Raw genomic sequence first — 20,921 nt, forward strand, 5'->3', positions numbered from 1 at the left:
AAATGCCAGGCTGGATGAGTCACAAACTGGAATCAAGATTTCCAGGAGAAATGTCAGCAACCTCAGATATGCAGATAATACCACACTAATGGCAGAAAGTGAAGAGGAACTAAGTGGGCTTTTGATGAGGGTAAAAAAGGAGTGCGAAAAAGCTGGCTTAAAACTCACCATTCAGAAAACCAAGATCATGGCATCCGGTCACATCACTTCATGGCATATAGATGGGGAAACAATAGAAACAGTGAAAGACTTTATTTTCTTGGGCTCCAAAGTCAATGTGGACAGTGACTGTAGCTGTGAAATTAAAAGACACTTTCTCCTTGGAAGGAAATCTATGACAAATCTAGACAATGTATTAAAAAGCAGAGACATCACTTTGAAGACAAATGTCATGTAGTCAAAGCAATGGTTTTCCCAGTAGTCATTTTTGGATGTGATAACTGGACCGTAAAGAAGGCTGAGCACCAAACAATTGAATTGTGGTGCTGGACAAGACTCTTTTGAGAGTTCCTTGGACTGCAAGGGGATCCAACCAGTCAATCCTAAAGAAAATCAACCCTCAATATTCATTGGAAGGACTGATGCTGAAGCTGAAGCTTCAATACTTTGGCCACCTGTTGCAAAGAGAGGACTCATTGGAAAAGACTCTGATGCTGGGAAAGATTGAAGGCGGGAGGAGAAGAGGGCAGCAGGATGAAGTGATTAGAGAGCATCACCAATTCAATGGACATGAATTTGAGGAAACTCTGGGAGATAGATGAAGACAGAGGAGTCTGGTGTGCTGCAGTCCATGGGGTCACAAAGAGTCAGACAGGACTTGGTGACTGAACAACAATCACAACCAATGCCTTCACATTGTTTTTATAAAAATGTTTGTTTTGAGTTTGTGATTGTTATCTATAGGAGGATCATTCCCACACAGGTCACTTTACCATTAGGTTTTCAGAACTGGAACTTTCCTCTTTTTTTAAGGTATACTCTATTTGTTTAGTCTTCAACAGTTTCACTAAGACATGACCAGGTGTGAGTTTTTAGAATTATTCTGCTTAGTGTTTGCTAAGATGTTTAACTGATATAGGTCAATTTCTTTCATCAATTTTTGAGCATTTTTGGCCATCATCTCTTCTAATGAGTTACTTTCCTATTTTTTCTTGTTCTTGTATTAATTAATTCTCTCTTTTCTCTTCTGGTGAAACTTCAATTAATGTATGTCAGAAAGTTTGGTATCACCACATAGACCTTGAATAGTCTCTTTTTCTCTTCCAATTTTATTTTATTTTTAAACTTTACATAATTGTATTAGTTTTGCCAAATATCAAAATGAATCCTCCACAGGTATACATGTGTTTCCCCATACCATCCCTCTGGCCGTCCCAGTGCACCAGCCCCAAGCATCCAGCATCATGCATCGAACCTGGACTGGTAACTCGTTTCCTACATGATATTTTACATGTTTCATTGCCATTCTCCCACATCTTCCCACCCTCTCCCTCTCCCACAGAGTCCATAAGACTGTTCTATACACCAGTGTCTCTTTTGCTGTCTCGTACACCGGGTTATTGTTACCATCTTTCTAAATTCCATATATATGCGTTAGTATACTGTATTTATGTTTTCCTTCTGGCTTACTTCACTCTGTATAATAGGCTCCAGTTTCATCCACCTCATTAGAACTGATTCAAATGTATTCTTTTTAATGGCTGAGTAATACTCCATTGTGTATATGTACCACAGTTTCTTATCCATTCATCTGCTGATGGACATCTAGGTTGCTTCCACGTCTTGGCTATTATAAACAGTGCTGCGATGAACATTGGGGTACACGTGTCTCTTTCCCTCTGGTTTCCTCAGTGTGTATGCCCAGCAGTGGGGTTGCTGGATCAAAGGCAGTTCTATTTCCAGTTTTTAAGGAATCTCCACACTGTTCTCCATAGTGGCTGTACTAGTTTGCATTCCCACCAACAGTGTAAGAGGGTTCCCTTTTCTCCACACCCTCTCCAGCATTTATTATTTGTAGACTTTTGGATCGCAGCCATTCTGACTGGTGTGAAATGGTACCTCATAGTGGTTTTGATTTGCATTTCTCTGATTCTCTTTTTCTTTTTGTACATCAGTTTTGATAATTTCAGTTGATCTGTATTCAAGAAAATGACTTGAAAATCCACTGTGTCCAGTTTCCTGATTAGCCACTGAAACTGTGGTGGTGGAGAAGACTCTTGAGAGTCCCTTGGGCTGCAAGGAGATCCAACCAGTCCATCCTAAAGGAGATCAGTCCTGGGTGTTCTTTGGAAGGACTGATGTTGAAGCTGAAACTCCAATACTTTGGCTACCTGATGCAAAGAGCTGACTCATTTGAAAAGACCCTGATGCTGGGAAAGATTGAGGGCAGGAGGAGAAGGGGATGACAGAGGATGAGATGGTTGGATGGCATCACCGACTCAATGGACATGAGTTTGGGTGGACTCCAGGAGTTGGTGATGGACAGGGAGGCCTGGCATGCTGCGGTTCATGGGGTCGCAAAGAGTCGGACACGACTGAGCGACTGAACTGAACTGAAACTTTTTATTTCTGATACTACATTTTTTTTTTATTTCTAGCATGTACGTGTATTTGTTTTTTAATAGTTTCCATCTTTTTGCTGTATTTCATCAACAGTTTCCATGTATTGAATAATGCCATTTCTACTAGATTCTTTTAAATATTTATTATAATATTTTGAAGTGCCTGTGATAATTCCAACATGCCATCTGTGTGCTTGTTTCTATTGACTATTTATTCTTTTAAACAGATCACTTCTCACTTTGGATGATTCAAAATTCCGGACTTTATAATGGGGATTGAGATTTAAAGGCTAGTAAAGACTGAAGTAATATTATTTACTACCCTCTGCCCCTGAATCAAGACGTTTTTCTGTCAAGCCTCGAGCATTGACAACTAAATCAGTATAACCTGGTTAATTTCAGCTGTCTCTGCTTTGCTAAAGCTTTAGTAAGGTTTAGATCACTACTGACTTCAAACGTTTTGAAGGCTGGATCAGGACTTTCCCTTCACGAGGACTCGGATCTGAGCTCTGGCAAGATCTCAAGGCTCTCCTCATACTTTACAGCCAAATTACTTTCTGTACCCTGGCTTCTAGACTTTTTAATTGCTCAGAGTACTCCTGGTTATTTATTCACACTCTTAGTTCTCTGACCCTTGGGAGATCTCTCTTCATCTTCCTGTCTCACCACCAAACTTCAGCAGCAATTGCTGGCATCCACCGAGAGCCTTAAGTGCCTCAGATGGACTTGCCGGGTCCTCAGGCCTCTGCACGGGTGCTTCTTGTAGGGAAGGCCCTGTGCGCCTCGCCCTGTCCCCAGCTGTACCTTCACCTGAAGGAACTCTATGAGGAAATGGCGGGCTGGAGTGACTTGCTCCGAGGCCAGGGCTCCTTACAATTCTAATTCATTGCACCAGCCCTTGCTCGGTCACTGAGAAAGAACTGAAGAGTTTGGACTGTTTCTTCTGACTCTAGTCTGTGGTAGTTTTCTCCTATTTCTACACTATTTTCTCATAAAGGAAAGCAATTTGTCTCAAATCTCTACCAGGAAGAGCTCAACACTTTTTGGATTTTGTTCCTTTAGGTTTCTTTCCATCCTCAACTCTCTGATGATTTTAAACTGTGTTTTTGGAGTTTAACCATGTATTCGCATTGGGGCTGGTCTCCTGTAATTTTTTACATGTTTCTTTGCAGCACAAGTTACAGTTAAATTTAATGTTCATTACAAAATAATTTAATAAATGCTCTTACTTGAATGGGGTTAGGGTAAATATTGTTTTAAATCCATAAAAGATGAAGGTTAATTTTACAGAAATTCTTTATGGTCAGGGAACCTATCTTTGAGAAATTCATGGCCTCATAAAGAATTAAAAATTTATTTTCATAGGGTGGGAGAAAGAGATGATAGGAACAGATTACTAAATCTTATAAAACAGACAGTGATATTCTTTTTTAAAAGAAATATTTATACTTTATCTCATTAAGTAAGAATATGTGTTAAAACAGACACATGCATATGTATACATATAAATTTATACATATATACATACATATTAAATTCTTTAAGAAGGAATTTAATACTTCATCCCACTTAACATTAATACACACTCATTATTAAAAAATCAAAAGGCATAGAAATATGTAAAATAGAGTTAATATTTCTTTTCCTCTTTAAAAATGGTCACTGTGAACTTTTTTTATGTGTGTGAAAATATATACATTTTTTTTTTCATTTTCCCTTACTTTTAAATTATCTATACGGGCTTCCCAGGTGGCGCTAGTGGTAAAGAACCTACCTGCCAATGTAGGAGATGCAGATTCGAACCCTGGGTAGGGAAGATCCCCTGGAGAGGGCTTGGCAACCTATTCCATTCTCTGGAGAATCCCATGGACAGAGGAGCCTGGTGGGCTACAGCCCATGGGGTTGCAGATTTGGACATAACTGAAGTGACACAGCATGCAATACACAGAACTATCTAGATCTTTTTTCAAAATAGAAATTACATTAATAATTATACAACATGGTGTCTTTTAGTTGACATACATGGACAGAATGTCATTCCATTGTGTATTTTCCTAACCAATTATTTTCTCCAGAAAGCATCCCTAATTATGGTGCTTAAGCAAAATTGAAATAACAAATAATTAATCTCCAAAATATACAAGCAACTCATGCATCTCAATACCAGAAAAATAAACAACTCAATCAAAAACTGGGCCAAAGGACTAAACAGACATTTGTCCAAAGAAGACATACAGATGGCTAACAAACACATAAAAAGATGCTCAACATCACTCATTATCAGAGAAATGCAAATCAAAACCACAATGAGGTACCATAACATGATGGTCAGAATGGATGCCATCAAAAAGTCTACAAGCAATAAATGCTGGAGAGGGTGTAGAGAAAAGGGAACCCTCTTACACTGTTGGTGGGAATGCAAACTAGTACAGCCACTATGGAGAACAGTGTGGAGATTTCTTAAAAAACTGGAACTAGAACTGCCATACGACCCAGCAATCCCACTTTGGGATACACACCGAGGAAACCAGAATTGAAAGAGACACGTGTACCTGAATGTTCATCGCAGCACTGTTTACAATAGCCAGGACACGGAAGCAACCTAGATGTCCATCGGCAGACAAATGGATGAGAAAGCTGTTGTACATATACACAACGGAGTATTACTCAGCTATAAAGAATAGCACATTTGAGTCATTTCTAATGAGGTGGATGAAACTAGAGCCTATTACACAGAGTGAAGTAAGCCAGAAAGAGAAACACCAATACAGTATATTAATGCATATATATGGAATTTAGAAAGATGGTAATGCCAACTCTATATGCGAGACAGCAAAAGAAGCACAGATGTAAAGAACAGACTTTAGGACTATGTTGGAGAAGGCGAGAGTAGGATGATATTAGAGAATAGCATCAAAACGTGTATATTACCATATGTAAAAATAGATGACCAGCACAAATTTGATGCATGAAGCAGGGCACACAAAGCTGGTGCTCTGAGACAACCCAGAGGGATAGGATGGGGAGGGAGGTGGGAGGGGGCTTCAGGATGGTGGGACACATGTATGCCCATGGCTGATTCATGTTGATGAATGATAAAAACCACCATAATATGTAAAGTAATTCGCCTCCAATTAAAATCAATCAATTAATTAATTAATTTAAAAAAGAAGTATACCAAGGGGGGAAAAAAAAATTACATTAATAATTGTACAACACAGTGTGTTTTAGTTGACATACATGGAGAGAATGTCATTCCATTATGCATTTTCCTACCCAATTATTTTCTCCAGAAAGCATCCCTAACTATGGTGCATTAAGCAAAATTGAAATAATCAATTTTTACTTTATTTTCTTCCAGAATATGACTTCAGTTCAGTTCAGTTCAGTCGCTCAGTCGTGTCTAACTCTTTGCGACCCCATGAACTGCAGCACGGCAGGCCTCCCTGTCCAAAACCAACTCCCGGAGTTCACCCAAACCTGTGTCCATTGACTCGGTGATGCCATCCAAACATCTCATCCTCTGTCGTTCCCTTCTCCTCCTGCCCTCAATCTTTCCCAGCATCAGGGTCTTTTCAAATGAGTCAGCTCTTTGCATCAGGTGGCCAAAGTTTTGGAGTTTCAGCTTCAACATCAGTCCTTCCAATGAACACACAGGACTGATCTCCTTTAGAATGGACTGGTTGGATCTCCTTGCAGTCCAAGGGACTCTCAAGAGTCTTCTCCAACACCACACTTCAAAAGCATCAATTCTTTGGCGCTCAGCCTTCTTCACAGTCCAACTCTCACATCCATACATGACCACAGGAAAAACCATAGCCTTGACTAGACGAAACTTTGTTGGCAAAGTAATGTCTCTGCTTTTTAATATGCTATCTAGATTGGTCATAACTTTCTTCGAAGGAGTAAGTGTCTTTTAATTTCCTGGCTGCAGTCACCATCTGCAGTGATTTTGGAGCCTAAAAAAATAAAGTCTACACTGTTTCCACTGTTTTTGTTTTTGCCATGAAGTGATGGGACCAGATGACATGATCTTAGTTTTCTGAATGTTGAGCCTTAAGCCAACTTTTTCACTCTCCTCTTTCACTCTCATCAAGAGGCTCTTTAGTTCTTCTTCACTTTCTGCCATAAGGGTGGTGTCATCTACATATCTGAGGTGACTGATATTTCTCCCGGCAATCTTGATTCCAGCTTGTGCTTCCTCCAGCCCAATAGAATGGAAAAGACTAGAGATCTCTTCAAGAAAATTAGAGATACCAAGAGAACATTTCATGCAAAGATGGGTACAATAAAGAAAAGAAATGGTAGGGAACTAACAGAAGCAGAAGATATTAAGAAGAAGTGGCAAGAATACACAGAAGAACTGTACAAAAAAGATCTTCACAACCCAGATAATCATGATGCTGTGATCACTCACCTAGACCCAGACATCCTGGAATGTGAAGTCAAGTGGGCCTTAGGAATCATCACTATGAACAAAGCTAGTGGAGGTGATGGAATACCAGTTGAGCTATTTCAAATCCTGAAAGATGACTCTGTGCAAGTGCTCCACTCAATATGCCAGCAAATTTGGAAAACTCAGGAGTGGCCACAGGACTGGAAAAGGTGAGTTTTCATTCCAATTCCAAAGAAAGGCAATGGCAAAGAATGCTAAAACTACCTCACAATTGCACTCATCTCACATGTTAGTAAGGTAATGCTTAAAATTCTCCAAGCCAGGCTTCAGCAATACATGAACTGTGAACTTCCAGATATTGAAGCCGGATTTAAAAAAGGTAGAGGAACCAGAGATCAAATTGCCAACGTCTGCTGGATCATGGAAAAAGCAAGAGAGTTCCAGAAAAACATCTATTTCTGCTTTATTGACTATGTCAAAGCCCTTGACTGGGTGGATCACAATAAACTGTGGAAAATTCTTCAAGAGATGGGAATACCAGACCACCTGACCTGCTTCTTGAGAAACCTGTATGCAGGTCAGGAAGCAACAGTTAGAACTGGACATGGAATAACAGACTGGTTCCAAATAGGGACAGGAGTATGTCAAGGCTGTATATTGTCACCCTGCTTATTTAACTTATATGCAGAGTACATCATGAGAAACACTGGGCTGGAAGAAGCACAAGCTGGAATCAAGAATATCACTTAAGCTCATCCAACTCTGTTCCCTATGGTTACGGTTTGTCCCATGTTTCTCAGATGTCTTATAGCCTGCATTAGCTATGCATTTCCCTCCACCAGAAACCACACTGGGGAAAATTGTTAGCAATGACACTGCTTCCCATACCAGGATTTGTCTGAGCTCCACTGCCATTGGCAAAGTGAAGGGGTTCTTATTGCCAACTGGGTAACAAGAGATTCAGTTCTAAAATCCTGTCTTAGAGTTTGCTTTCATAGACCATACATGGCAGCATTGCTTGCAATAAGTTAGGTCTCTTGGGTGCAAATTCTGTGATGAAGCTTAGCATGCAGGATATTTACTACGTAAAGCTCTGGGGAGAAGAGGGATTGGGAGATGAGGCAGCCGCTGACCTGGCTTAGAATCAACAGTGCCTTCTACAATGGTTTTATTTCCATGGTGACTATGGCTCTCTGATGACCGAATGAACTGTCCTAAGTCGAAGCAATAGGTACCCTGAAAAACGGCATGAAATAAACCACGCAGAAAGAACAGGGTACATCATGCCTGATCCTTTCCCTTTTTTAAACCATTTTTTTGAAGCTTCTCGTAACCATCGAAGGTAACAAGTGAAGAGTGTGCTATTTTTTGTATAATTACTAATTCATGATTTCATATATATATAAGATCCATTTCAGACCTTTCCAGTGATTTCTAGTGATGCTTAAACTGTTCCACAAACTAGCCCACGAGAACTGCTCTCATTGTTTCCAGTGTCTCTTTGCTTTGACCCCTATGATCTTTGACAGCTTTCTTGCTTTTAAGCACAAGATGTCACAGCTTTATTTAACATATTTTTTTTCCACTCAGGCCTGGAATCAGTGTTTCCCAAGGAGCAAAATAAAGTTCCAACACCAGAATCGAAGCCCCAGAGGTGGTCTTTGCTACTCATTTCTTGCTGCTTCTGGAACTTCTCAGTGGACAGGTACTTACATAATATGTATATTTTTAAAAGATAAATAAATATAGGTAGGTGTCATCAGCTCAGGCTACGGTAACAAATAGCATAGGCTAGATGGTTTAAACAACATTTATTTCTCATTTCTGGAGAATGGGAAGCCCAAGATCAAGGTGCCAGCAGATCTGGTGTCTGGTGCGAGCCCACCTCCTGGCTTGTCGGTGGCCACCATGTTTCATCATCACATGAAAGGGGACGATGTCATTTCTTTCCTGTCTCTTCTTATGAGGGCTCCCTCTTAGGACCTACTGACCTCCCTGGAGCTCCATCTTTAAATATAACACACTGGAGATGAGAGTTTCAACATGAATTTGGGGGTGGGTGGTGGATAACAAATATTCAGCCCATAATTGAAGTATTTTTTAGCAAAAAAAAAAAAAAAAGTGTATATCCAAAATGATTTTTCTATTTCAAATGTTGGTTACAGTGTGTTAATTTATCTGTTTTTATACTTTTCTTCCCATAATTTCTTATATCAAAAATCTTGGTGACTTGATGTTAGCATAATTGCTTATTTGATTTATCCTATAACCTACACAGGCAGTAATTTCAAAATAACAATGGCAATATCATTAACAATAAAGCTATTGACTGCGGCTTGAAATTTTCTTGTGGTGGTTTTTATCCTGAAGATGTATCTCTCTAGCGATGGACAGTAAACATACTGCATTTAAAGTTATTTGAAGTAATTCTCTGTGTGTTTATGTCAACAATTTGTTACAGAATTAGACTCTTTTTTTTTTTTCATTTTTATAAAGTGCTTAGCTTTGTATTTCTGAAATAATTATACATATAGCTTATGTGACAAATAGATTCAAGGGATTAGACCTGATAGAGTGCCTGGAGCACTATGGATGGAGGTTGCTGACATTGTATAGGAAGCAGTGATCAAGACCATCCCCAAGAAAAAGAAATGCAAAAAGGCAAAATGGTTGTCTGAGGAGGCCTTACAAATAGCTGAGAAAAGAAGAAAAGTGAAAGGCAAAGGAGAAAAGGAAAGATATACCCACCTGAATGCAGATTTCCAAAGAATAGCAAGGAGAGATAAGAAAGGCTTCCTCAATGATCAATGCAAAGAAATAGAGGAAGACAATAGAATGGGAAAGACTAAAAGTCTCTTCAAGAAAATTAGAGATACCAAAGGGAACATTTCGTGCAAAGATGGGCACAATAAAGGAAGAAGTGATATGGATATAACAGAAGCAGAAGATATTAAGAAGAGGTGGCAAGAATACATAGAAGAACTATACAAAAAAGATCTTCATGACCCAGATAACCATGATGGCATGATCACTCACCTAGAACCAGACATACTGGAATGCAAAGTCAAGTGGGCCTTAAGAAGCATCACTACGAACAAAGCTAGTGGAGAAGATGGAATTCCAGCTGAGCTATTTCAAATCCTAAAAGATGATGCTGTGAAAGTGCTGCACTCAATATGCCAGCAAATTTGGAAAACTCAGCAGTGGCCCCAGGACTGGAAAAGGTCAGTTTTCATTCCAATCCCAAAGAAAGGCAATGCGAAAGAATGCTCAGCCTACTGCACAACTGCACTCATTTCTCATGCCAGCAAAGTCATGCTCAAAATCCTCCAAGCTAGGCTTCAATAGTACGTGAACCAAGAATTTCCAGATGTACAAGCTGGATTTAGAAAAGGCAGAGGAACCAGAGATTAAATTGCCAACACCCACTGGATCATAGAAAAAGCAAGAGAATTCCCGAAAAACATCTACTTCTGCTTCATTGACTATGCTAAACCTTTTGACTGTGTGGATCACAACAAGCTGTGGGAAATTCTTAAAGAGATGGGAATACCAGACCACCTGACCTGCGTCCTGAGAAACCTATATGCAGGTCAAGAAGCAACAGCTGGAACTGAACATGAAACAGCAGCCTGGTTCAAAATTGGGAAAGGAGTGTATCAATTCTGTATAATTGTTGCCTTGTTTATTTATTTTATATGCAGAGAACATCATGCAAAATGCCAGGCTGAATGAATCACAAGTTGGAATCAAGATTGCCAGGAGAAATATCAGTAAACTCAGATATGCAGATGATACCACTCTTATGGAAGAAAGCAATGAGGAACTAAAGAGCCTCTTGATGAAGGTGAAAGAGGATAGTGAAAAAGCTGGCTTAAAACTCATTTAAAACACTTAAAACATTTTTAAAACATTTAAAAAACTAAGATCAAGGCATCAAGTCCCATCACTTCACAGCATATAGATGATAAAATAATGGAAACAGTGACAGAATATAGTTTATTTTCTTGGGCTCCAAAATTGCTGCAGATGATGACTGTAGTCATGAAATTAAAAGACACTTGCTCCTTGGAAGAAAAGCTATGACAAACCTACACAATATACTAAAAAGCAGAGATATTACTCTGGCAACCAAGGTCCATCTAATCAAAGCTATGGTTTTCCAGTAGTCATTCATGTATGGATGTGAGCTGGACCATAAAGAAGGCTGAGCTTTGAAGAACTGATGTTTTTGAACTGTCATGCTGTAGAAGACTCTTGAGAGTCCCTTGGACTGCAAGGAGATGAAACCAGTCAATCCTAAAGGAAATCAACTCTGAATATTCATTGGAAGGACTGATGCTGAAACTGAAGCTTCCATACTTTGGCCATTTGAAGAGAAGAGCTGACTAATTGGAAAAGACCCTGATGCTGGGAAAGATTGAAGGCAGGAGGAGAAGGGGACTACACAGGAGGAGGCATTGGATGGCATCACCGACTCAATGAACTCAATGAGTTTGAGCAAGTTCCAGAAGATGGTGAAGGACAGGGAGCCTGGTGTGCTGCAGTCCATGGGGCCACAGTCAAACAACAACAAAGGCTTTTGCAGGGTTCTCAAGTTTGTATATATACAGACATTCAGTTGCTATTTCAGGTTCTTGCCCCACAGTAACCATTTTTAAATAGCTTTTGGTTTGTCTTTATATTGCTTCACGAGAGTAAATTTATATCTTTATTCCTGATTTGAAAGCATTTTTTTTTTAAATTTGAAAAGTAGAAGGACTTTCACACAGAGTCATGTAGTTGTATGTCCTGGTTCTGTAGTGAGACAGCTGTACCATACAGGAGATTGCTTCCTTTTGTGCTAATAGAAACTCAGAGCATAGGACTTCTAGTTAGAAAAATCAATTATTACAAATCTTCAAGGAGACATACTGGAATATTATAATAAAAATAGAATATGATCTCATTCATATAGTGCTTTTCAGAATATATAGCAATTTCACTATGAATTAATTAATTGATTTTCACAATAATCTTTTGACTTTATCTCCATTTTACAAGTCAGAAATTGAAGCCTAGGGACAGAAATGCTTTGTTCAAGGACTTGCATTTACTTGTCAGCTAATTACTGATGGAGATTAGGGAAGAATTCAAGCTATCTGCCTCTAGCTCCACGTTGTAATGATGCTGCTTCTCAAATTACTTGCAAATACACATGAAACCCTTGTGTCTTAAGCCATGTCTTCTGGAGTTGTTTACATCACTCCAAGTAAATTTTTGAAGTAGGAAACCTTCTACTTCCTTTTTGAAGATTCACAGAACAAAATAACATTAAATCAAGTCTTTGAAAATTTCTGCACTTTTTGAAATCTGTGTAAATGTTGTATTTTAAATGTTTCCAATTTTATAGACCATAGAACACCCCCCAAGCCCCCTGACTCTGGACTAAGCCTGAAAGGTGTCAAAACTGTAAGGCTTGTTAAAGTGTGGGTGAGTGGATTTCATGGCAGCTTCAATAAGCAACTATTTTTTTGACATAGATCATGCTTGAAAATTACATTTGGTTTAGATGGATGCCTATGATGTGTCATGTCAGAAGCCAAATTTTGAACATCAACTGTGTTGTAATTTGATCCAGTCAATTCTTTAGCAACTTAATCAGGCCCCATTTTTTTTTTTTTTAAGGACATTTACTGGTAATGTTTTCCTCATAGAAAACTTCACCCATATTTAGTTAACAGACTAACAGGAGAATCTACAGCAGCTGAGAGGTGCTTCTGTGTGTTCCTAGCAACAGGGAAACCATGACACAGCAGGGCCTCAGCAGGAACTGTCTGCATTTTGTCATCTGTGATGAGGTAAGTTGATCCTGGAGATAAATGAGTCTGAGATATAAAGAAGGATTTACCCCTGGAAAATATGCTCTGCACTAAAACAGTGGTAAGTGTGGATGTGAGCAGAACAGAACACATGGTAATAGAAAGTCTTGGGTTTTCAGAAAATTTATGTACAGAGTAATAAAGAATGAATACTACAGTTCTTTTAATCCAATTTTCTGTTGATGGGCAGGACTGTGTTCCCTCCTGGTTGTTTGACCTGAGGCCAAACTATGGTGGAGGTACTGAAGATAATGGGGACCTCCTTCAAAAGGTCCCATGCATACACTGCTGTGCTGAGTGCCCCCAACCCTGCAGCAGGCCACCGCTGACCCGCGCCTCTGCTGGGGACTCCTGGACACTCACAGGCAAGTCTGGGTCAGTCTCTTTTGGGGTCACTGCTCCTTTCTCCTGGGTCGTAGTGTGTACAAGGAAATTTGTGCACATCAAGAGAAAATTGGATTAAAGATTTACTGAGCAAGGCCCAGCCCATCAGAACAAGACCCAGTTTCCCTCTCAGTCAGTCTCTCCATCAGGAAGCTTCCATAAGCTTCTTATCCTTATCCTTGACATGACATTGACATTGAAGTCGCTCAGTCGTGTCCGACTCTTTGAGACCCCATGGACTGTAGCCTACTAGGCTCCTCCGTCCATGGAATTTTCCAGGCAAGAGTACTGGAGTGGGTTGCCATTTCCTTCTCCAGGATATCTTCCCGACCCAGGGATTAAACCCGGGTCTCCCGCATTGTAGGCAGATGCTTTATCATCTGAGCCACCAGGGAAGTCCTTATGCTTAAGAGGGCCAACAGAACAAAAACCATAATCACAGAAAACTAATCAAACTGATCACATGGACCACAGCCTTGTCTAGCTCAATGAAAAAATGACCATGCTGTGTAGGGCCACCCAAGACAGATGGGTCATGGTGGAGAGTTCTGACAAAACGTGGTCCACTGGAGAAGGGAATGGCAAACCACTTCAATATTCTTACCTTGAGAACTCCATCAACATTATGAAAAGGCAAAAAGATACTACACTGAAAGATGAACCCCCCAGGTTGGTAGGTGCCCAATATGCTCCTAGATATCAGTGGAAAAATAACTCCAGAAAGAATGAAGAGATGGAGGCAAAGCAAAAACAACACGCAGTTGTGGATGTGACTGGTGATGGAAGTAAAGTCTGATGCTGTAAAGAACAATAATGAATAGGAACCTGGAATGTTAGGTCCATGAATCAAGGCAAATTGGAAGTGGTCAAACAGGAGATAGCAACAGTGAACATCGACATTTTAGCAATCAGTGAGCTAAAATGGACTGGAATGGGTGAATTTAACTCAGATGACCATTATATCTACTACTGTGGGCAAGATTCCCTTTGAAGAAATGGAGTAGCCATCATAGTCAACAAAAGAGTCTGAAATGCAGTACTTGGATGCAATCTCAAAAACGACAGAATGATCTCTCTTCGTTTCCAACGCAAACCATTCAGTATCACAGTAATCCAAGTCTATATCCCAACCAGTAATGCTGAAGAAGCTGAAGTTGAATGGTTCTATGAAGACCTCTGTCCATGGCAAGAATACTGGAGTAGGTTGCCATTTCCTTCTCCAGGGTATCTTCCCAACCCAGGGATGGAGCCTGAGTCTCCTGCATTGGCAGGTGGATTCTTTAGCACGGAGCCACCTGGGAAGCCCAGAGAAACACTGGCACCCTTGTAAACTGAAGTCACAGTTCACCTTACTGTGTAAACCCAAAAACCAGAGAGATTTGATCGGGAGGTGGATACAGACTTCGTCTCTTTAAAACATTCAGAACCCTGATATCCTTTAAATTAGGATGCAGAGAAATACAAAACAAAATGGATTTTGTAAGCAAACCAGAAAACCACAGTTGTGAGGAAAATTTTCACAGAATGGGATTTCAGGAGCTAAGAGGCGGATCAAGTGTTCTGTTGATTGCAAAGCATGGGGTAAGCCGACATCGCCTGGCCAAGCTGTGGAGTGTCCCCAAAACTAGAACTGTAGCGAAGGCATCCAGTGTGTTTTGAGATAGGATGGTAGTGGTTTAGTCACTAGGTCATGTCTGACTCTTGTGATCCCATAGATGGTAGCCTACCAGGCTCCTCTGTCAACGAGGCAAGAATACCAGAGTGGGTTGCCATCCGCCTACTTCGGGGGATCTTCCTGAGCCAGGGATCGAACCTGCATCTTCTGCATTGGCAGGCAGATTCTTTATTTCTGACCCACCAGGGGAGCCCTTTTTATCGGATATCACACACCGAAGTGGAGAATAGACATGGAAAGTTAGGAAGGGCAAAGTCTAAGGATTTAGGAAAATGATTTTAATCAACACAATATTTATAAAATTATTAAAGAATTTAATTTTTGAATGAAGATACTGGGAAATTCAGGTTGAATAATTAAAACTGATTATTTTCAACTCACTTTCCATACTATTGGAAATTTACAATGAAACTTATATGCATATATTTTAAAAGTCATTCTAGAAACCAAGTCCCCATTTCAATGTTAGATTTTGGAAAAGGAACAGCAAATTAAATCCAAAGATGTAAAGGGAGGAAAATAATATGATACCAAAGAGATTAAACAGAGCAAACACACAGTCAAAAAAAGAGTATTAATAAAGTGAAACTTGCTAAATTAAAAAGATGAATAAAATTGCTGAACCCTTAGCACATGTGTGTAATGCTGAAAGATAGACAATCTCCTTTCATGCAGAAACAAGGCTAGCATGGCGTCACTACCTTGTCTCCTGATAGTGGAGGCCCCGAGGAACACATTAAGAAAAAGAAAACACTTTAATGCCAGCACAGTAAGAAACTGGCATTCTGTGCATAAGATATAATCATGAAGTGAAAGTGAAAGTGTTAGTATCTCAGTCATTTCTGACTCTTTGGGACACCTCGGACTATATAGCCCACCAGGCTCCCCTGTCCATGGAATTCTCCAGGCAAGAATACTGGAGTGGGTTACCATTCCCTTCTCCAGGGGATCTTCCCAACCTAGGGATAAAACCTGAGTCTCCTGCATTGCTGGAGGATTCTTTAGCATCTGAGCCACCAGAGAAGTCCAAGATATAATCATTTATACAGAAAATTCAAGGTTTTACACATAGATAGTATCAACAAAAGAGAGAATTTAGCAAGTTTGCTGACTTTAGCCAGTGTGCAGAAATTGTTGTATTTGCATACACCAGTAACACAGTTAGAAATTAAACTTTAAGAACAAGGTACTATTTAAGAAAACATAAAAATTCCTAATTCCTAATTCTAGGTGCAAGAACTCTATGTAGACCATTTTAAAACATGTTCTACAAGAATTCTATGTAAAACATTGTAAAACATTTTCAAAACAATTCGATATATTGAATTCATGGATCTTAAGACAATTCATCCTTGTAAAGGTGGCAATTTTAAGAAAATTTATTGATACCCTTCAGTCAAAATCCCAGTAAATATTTGTTGTTTGGGGGGTTTGTTTTGTTAATGTGTGTGTGTGTGAAAAAGCGGTTTTTGTTTCAAAGTTGGTAGCCAGTTTTCTTACAAGTCTCATGTATTACCCAATTTTTAAATCCCGAGCACTGCATCAACTGCACTTGGTGGGTCAGAGGGCCCATTCATCGCAGAAGGCGCTGGCACCCGACTCCAGTACTCTTGCCTGGAAAATCCCATGGACGGAGGAGCCTGGTGGGCTGCAGTCCATGGGGTCGCTAAGAGTCGGACACGACTGAGCGACTTCACTTTCACTTTTCACTTTCATGCATTGGAGAAGGAAATGGCAACCCACTCCAGTGTTCTTGCCTGGAGAATCCCAGGGACGGGGGAGCCTGGTGGGCTGCCATCTCTGGGGTCGCACAGAGTCGGACATGACTGAAGCGACTTGGCAGCAGGGCCCATTCACGTGTTCCCAGGCCCCTGTGTGCCAGGCACTACATGTGGTCACTGTGGTACCAAGGTGCACTTCTGCCTTGTTCTAACGATTCATGGATGGTTTCATTCTTTTCCAAATTAAAACAAATCCATGCATGTGTTGTTACATAGTTTTGCTTTAAAATTTATATAGGTCTATGGTGGAAAATGTGCTTATCAATTTTATGAAACTAATAAGCTAAAACAAATGCATCATATTTTAGCTAAAATTTGTTCCCTTACATACGAAGAGTCATTGTTCTACTCTTTTCATTGGTGGCTGCCACAGGAAAAACTGAAAAAATGTGACTTCTACCCATGTTCAAAAAGCAGACAGACCAAGAATCTCGTGCCTTGTCTGGTAGGTACTGATTTTCTACTGTATCTGTCTGCCCTCTAGTGGTTGTAGAGCAAAGTCCAAGGAAAAGTTCTGTAGGTCAGAATCAGGTGATTAATTTTTGAGAAACATTATTATTTTAATTTAGCCTGACTTTCTGTGTAATGTATTATACATTTAGAAATCTGGGACAGATCAATAGTTTAGACATGGGCACACACTTGTTCAGTGCTCTTAAACATAGTGTTATCAGGTACACAAGATTTTTGTTATTGTTTAGTTGCTAACTCCGGAGAAGGCAATGGCACCCCACTCCGGTACTCTTGCCTGGAGAATCCCAGGGACGGGGGAGCCTGGTGGGCTGCCGTCTATGGGGTCGCACAGAGTCGGACACGACTGAAGCGACTTAGCAGCAGTAGCAGCAGCAGTTGCTAACTCATGTCCGACTCTTTTGTGACCCCGACTCTTTTGCGACCCGGTGAATTGTAGCCCACCAGGCTCCTCTGTCTATGGGATTTCCCAGGCAAGAATACTGGGAAGAAGAATACTGGGAGAAGAATCCATTTCTTTCTCCAGGGAATCTTCCCAACCAAGGGATCAAACCCATGTATTGATCCATTGGCAAGTGGATTCTTTACCACTGAGCTACTTTTTAGCTAAATCCTAAAAGACTCATGTCAAAATAATTTATACCTTGACAAAGATAATAAAAATTACAATGGAACCAAATCAAAATGATAATTATAGATAAATTGTTTGAGCTCTTACACATTGTGCTAAGCCCTTTGCATATATTTTCTGATTTTATCTGCACGGCAGTCAGGTAGCAGGTCACCATTGTACAGAGGGAAACTTGGGCTTAATGTGACTAAGATCAAGTATGTGATATCACTCATATGTGGAATCTAAAAAATAAAACCAGCTGGTGAATATGACAAAAAGGAAGCAGACTCACAGGAGGGGGAAGGAAATGGGGCAAGATAGGGATAGGTGGTTAAGAGGCACAAACTGCTGTGTATAAAACAAATAACAAGGATGTATTGTATAATACAGGGAATATAGGCAGTATTTTAGAACTACAAATGGAATATACCCTTTAAAATTGTGATACACTATGCTGTACACCCGGAGAAGGCAATGGCACCCCACTCCAGTACTCTTGCCTAGAAAATCCATGGACGGAGGAGCCTGGTGGGCTGCAGTCCATGGGGTCGCTAAGAGTCGGACATGACTGAGCGACTTCACTTTCACTTTTTACTTTCATGCATTGGAGAAGGAAATGGCAACCCACTCCAGTGTTCTTGCCTGGAGAATCCCAGGGATGGGGAAGCCTGGTGGGCTGCCATCTATGGGGTCGCATAGATTCGGACACAACTGAAGCAACTGAGCAGCAGCAGCATGCTGTACACCTGTAATTTATAATATTGTACATGAACTATATCTCAATTTTAAAAGTTAAAAGAGGTCAAATATAAATAATAATAATAATAGCTAACAAGACTCTTGAGAGTCCCTTGGACTGCAAGGAGATCCCACCAGTCCATCCTTAAGCAAATCAGTCCTGAATGTTCATTGGAAGGACTGATGTTGAAGCTGAAACTTCAATACTTTGGCCACCTGATGTGAAGAACTAGCTCATTGGAAAAGACACTGATGCTGGGAAAGATTGAAGGTGGGAGGAGAAGGGGACGACAGAGGACGAGATGGTTGGATGGCATCACCGACTCAAAGGACATGAGTTTGAGTAAACTCCAGGAGTTGGTGATGGATAGGGAAGCCTGGTATGCTGCAGTTCATGGGGCTGCAAAGAGTCAGACATGACTGAGCAACTGAACTGAAATGAACTGAATAGCTAACATCTTTCAAATAATGTTTAAGTGCCCCAAACCCTGTTAAGCGCTTAGTAGGTCTGTATTCAGCAGAAGAGACTCAGCGCTCACCTAGGAGGGCTCCCACCTCCGAGGTTCACCCTGATGCCAGACCACTAGCCTCAGATCAGATCAGATCAGGTCAGTCGCTCAGTCGTGTCCGACTCTTTGCAACCCCATGAATCGCAGCACGCCAGGCCTCCCTGCCCATCACCAACTCCCGGAGTTCACTCAGACTCACGTCCATCGAGTCAGTGATGCCATACAGCCATCTCATCCTCTGTCGTCCCCTTCTCCTCCTGCCCCCAATCCCTCCCAGCATCAGAGTCTTTTCCAATGAGTCAGCTCTTCGCATGAGGTGGCCAAAGTACTGGAGTTTCAGCTTTAGCATCATTCCTTCCAAAGAAATCCCAGAGCTGATCTCCTTCAGAATGGACTGGTTGGATCTCCTTGCAGTCCAAGGGACTCTCAAGAGTCTTTTCCAACACCACACTTCAAAAGCATCAATTCTTCGGCGCTCAGCTTTCTTCACAGTCCAACTTTCACATCCATACATGACCATAGGAAAAACCATAGCCTTGACTAGACGAACCTTTGTTGGCAAAGTAATGTCTCTGCTTTTGAATATGCTATCTAGGTTGGTCATAACTTTCCTTCCAAGGTGTAAGCATCTTTTAATTTCATGGCTGCAGTCACCGTCTGTAGTGATTTTGGAGCCCAGAAAAATAAAGTCTGGCACTGTTTCCACTGTTTCCCCATCTATTTCCCATGAAGTGGTGGGACCAGGATGCCATGATCTTCGTTTTCTAAATGTTGAGCTTTAAGCCAACTTTTTCACTCTCCACTTTCACTTTCATCAAGAGGCTTTTGAGTTCCTCTTCACTTTCTGCCATAAGGGTGGTATCATCTGCATATCTGATGTTATTGAGATTTCTCCCAGCAATCTTGATTCCAGCTTGTGTTTCTTCCAGTCCAGCGTTTCTCATGATGTACTCTGCATATAAGTTAAATAAACACGGTGACAATATACAGCCTTGACGAACTCCTTTTCCTATTTGGAACCAGTCTGTTGTTCCATGTCCAGTTCTAAGTGTTGCTTCCTGACCTGCATACAAATTTCTCAAGAGGCAGTTCTAACTGTTGCTTCCTGACCTGCATACAGATTTCTCAAGAGGCAGATCAGGTGTTCTGGTATTCCCATCTCTTTCAGAATTTTCCACAGTTTATTGTGATCCACACAGTCAAAGGCTTTTGCATAGTTTTTCTGGATGTTTTTCTGGAACTCTCTTGCTTTTTCCATGATCCAGTGGATGTTGGCAATTTGATCTCTGGTTCCTCTGCCTTTTCTGAAACCAGATTGAACATCAGGAAATTTACGGTTCACATATTGCTGAAGCCTGGCTTGGAGAATTTTGAGCATTACTTTACTAGCGTGTGAGATGAGTGCAATTGTGCAGTAGTTTGAGCATTCTTTGGCACTGCCTTTCTTTGGGATTGGAATGAAAACTGACCTTTTCCAGTCCTGTGGCCACTGCTGAGTTTTCCAAATTTGCTGGCATATTGAGTGCAGCACTTTCACAGCATCATCTTTCAGGTTTTGGAATAGCTCAACTGGAATTCCATCACCTTTACTAGCTTTGTTCGTAGTGATGCTTTCTAAGGCCCACTTGACTTCACAAAGTCCGGACAGCAGACTCAGTCTGCTGCAGGAGACCTCCAGCTCCGACACCTCACCTCTCAGCAGAGGTGGCCGAGCTGCAGGAACAGGGCGTCTTGCTCCTGGTCCAGTTTCTGCCTCTGGTGGACAGAAGAGGACTCATGCCAGAGCCCTAGGTGCCAGGGGAGCGGTCGGGGGAGAGGGGAGGTCAGCTTTCCAGCCTCAGTGGACCAGCAAGGAGCAGAGGGAACAGGTGGGGTGGATGCGGGGAACTGACCACATCACCCACGATGTCCTGTCTGTCCAGGCCCCGCAGA

The 20,921-nt window shown here is 40.9% G+C and overlaps 2 long non-coding RNA genes across 4 annotated transcripts in view; both read left to right on the forward strand.

Moving 5' to 3' along the window:
- The window catches only part of LOC133227569 (uncharacterized), a 356,831-nt gene extending 343,650 nt beyond the window's left edge, over nucleotides 1-13,181 (forward strand). For both annotated transcript variants that reach the window (XR_009729868.1, XR_009729867.1), the window contains 3 exons: nucleotides 8,548-8,662; nucleotides 12,674-12,797; nucleotides 13,009-13,181. This is a non-coding gene — a long non-coding RNA (uncharacterized LOC133227569). The remainder of the gene's footprint in view (nucleotides 1-8,547; nucleotides 8,663-12,673; nucleotides 12,798-13,008) is intronic.
- A 3,845-nt stretch (nucleotides 13,182-17,026) lies between these two features.
- LOC133227571 (uncharacterized) overlaps nucleotides 17,027-20,921 on the forward strand; it is an 85,069-nt gene continuing 81,174 nt past the window's right edge. For both annotated transcript variants that reach the window (XR_009729874.1, XR_009729872.1), the window contains exon 1: nucleotides 17,027-17,103. This is a non-coding gene — a long non-coding RNA (uncharacterized LOC133227571). The remainder of the gene's footprint in view (nucleotides 17,104-20,921) is intronic.

This window comes from Bos javanicus, chromosome 16 (assembly GCF_032452875.1).
Source record: "Bos javanicus breed banteng chromosome 16, ARS-OSU_banteng_1.0, whole genome shotgun sequence".
Classification (NCBI taxonomy): Eukaryota; Metazoa; Chordata; class Mammalia; order Artiodactyla; family Bovidae; genus Bos; species Bos javanicus.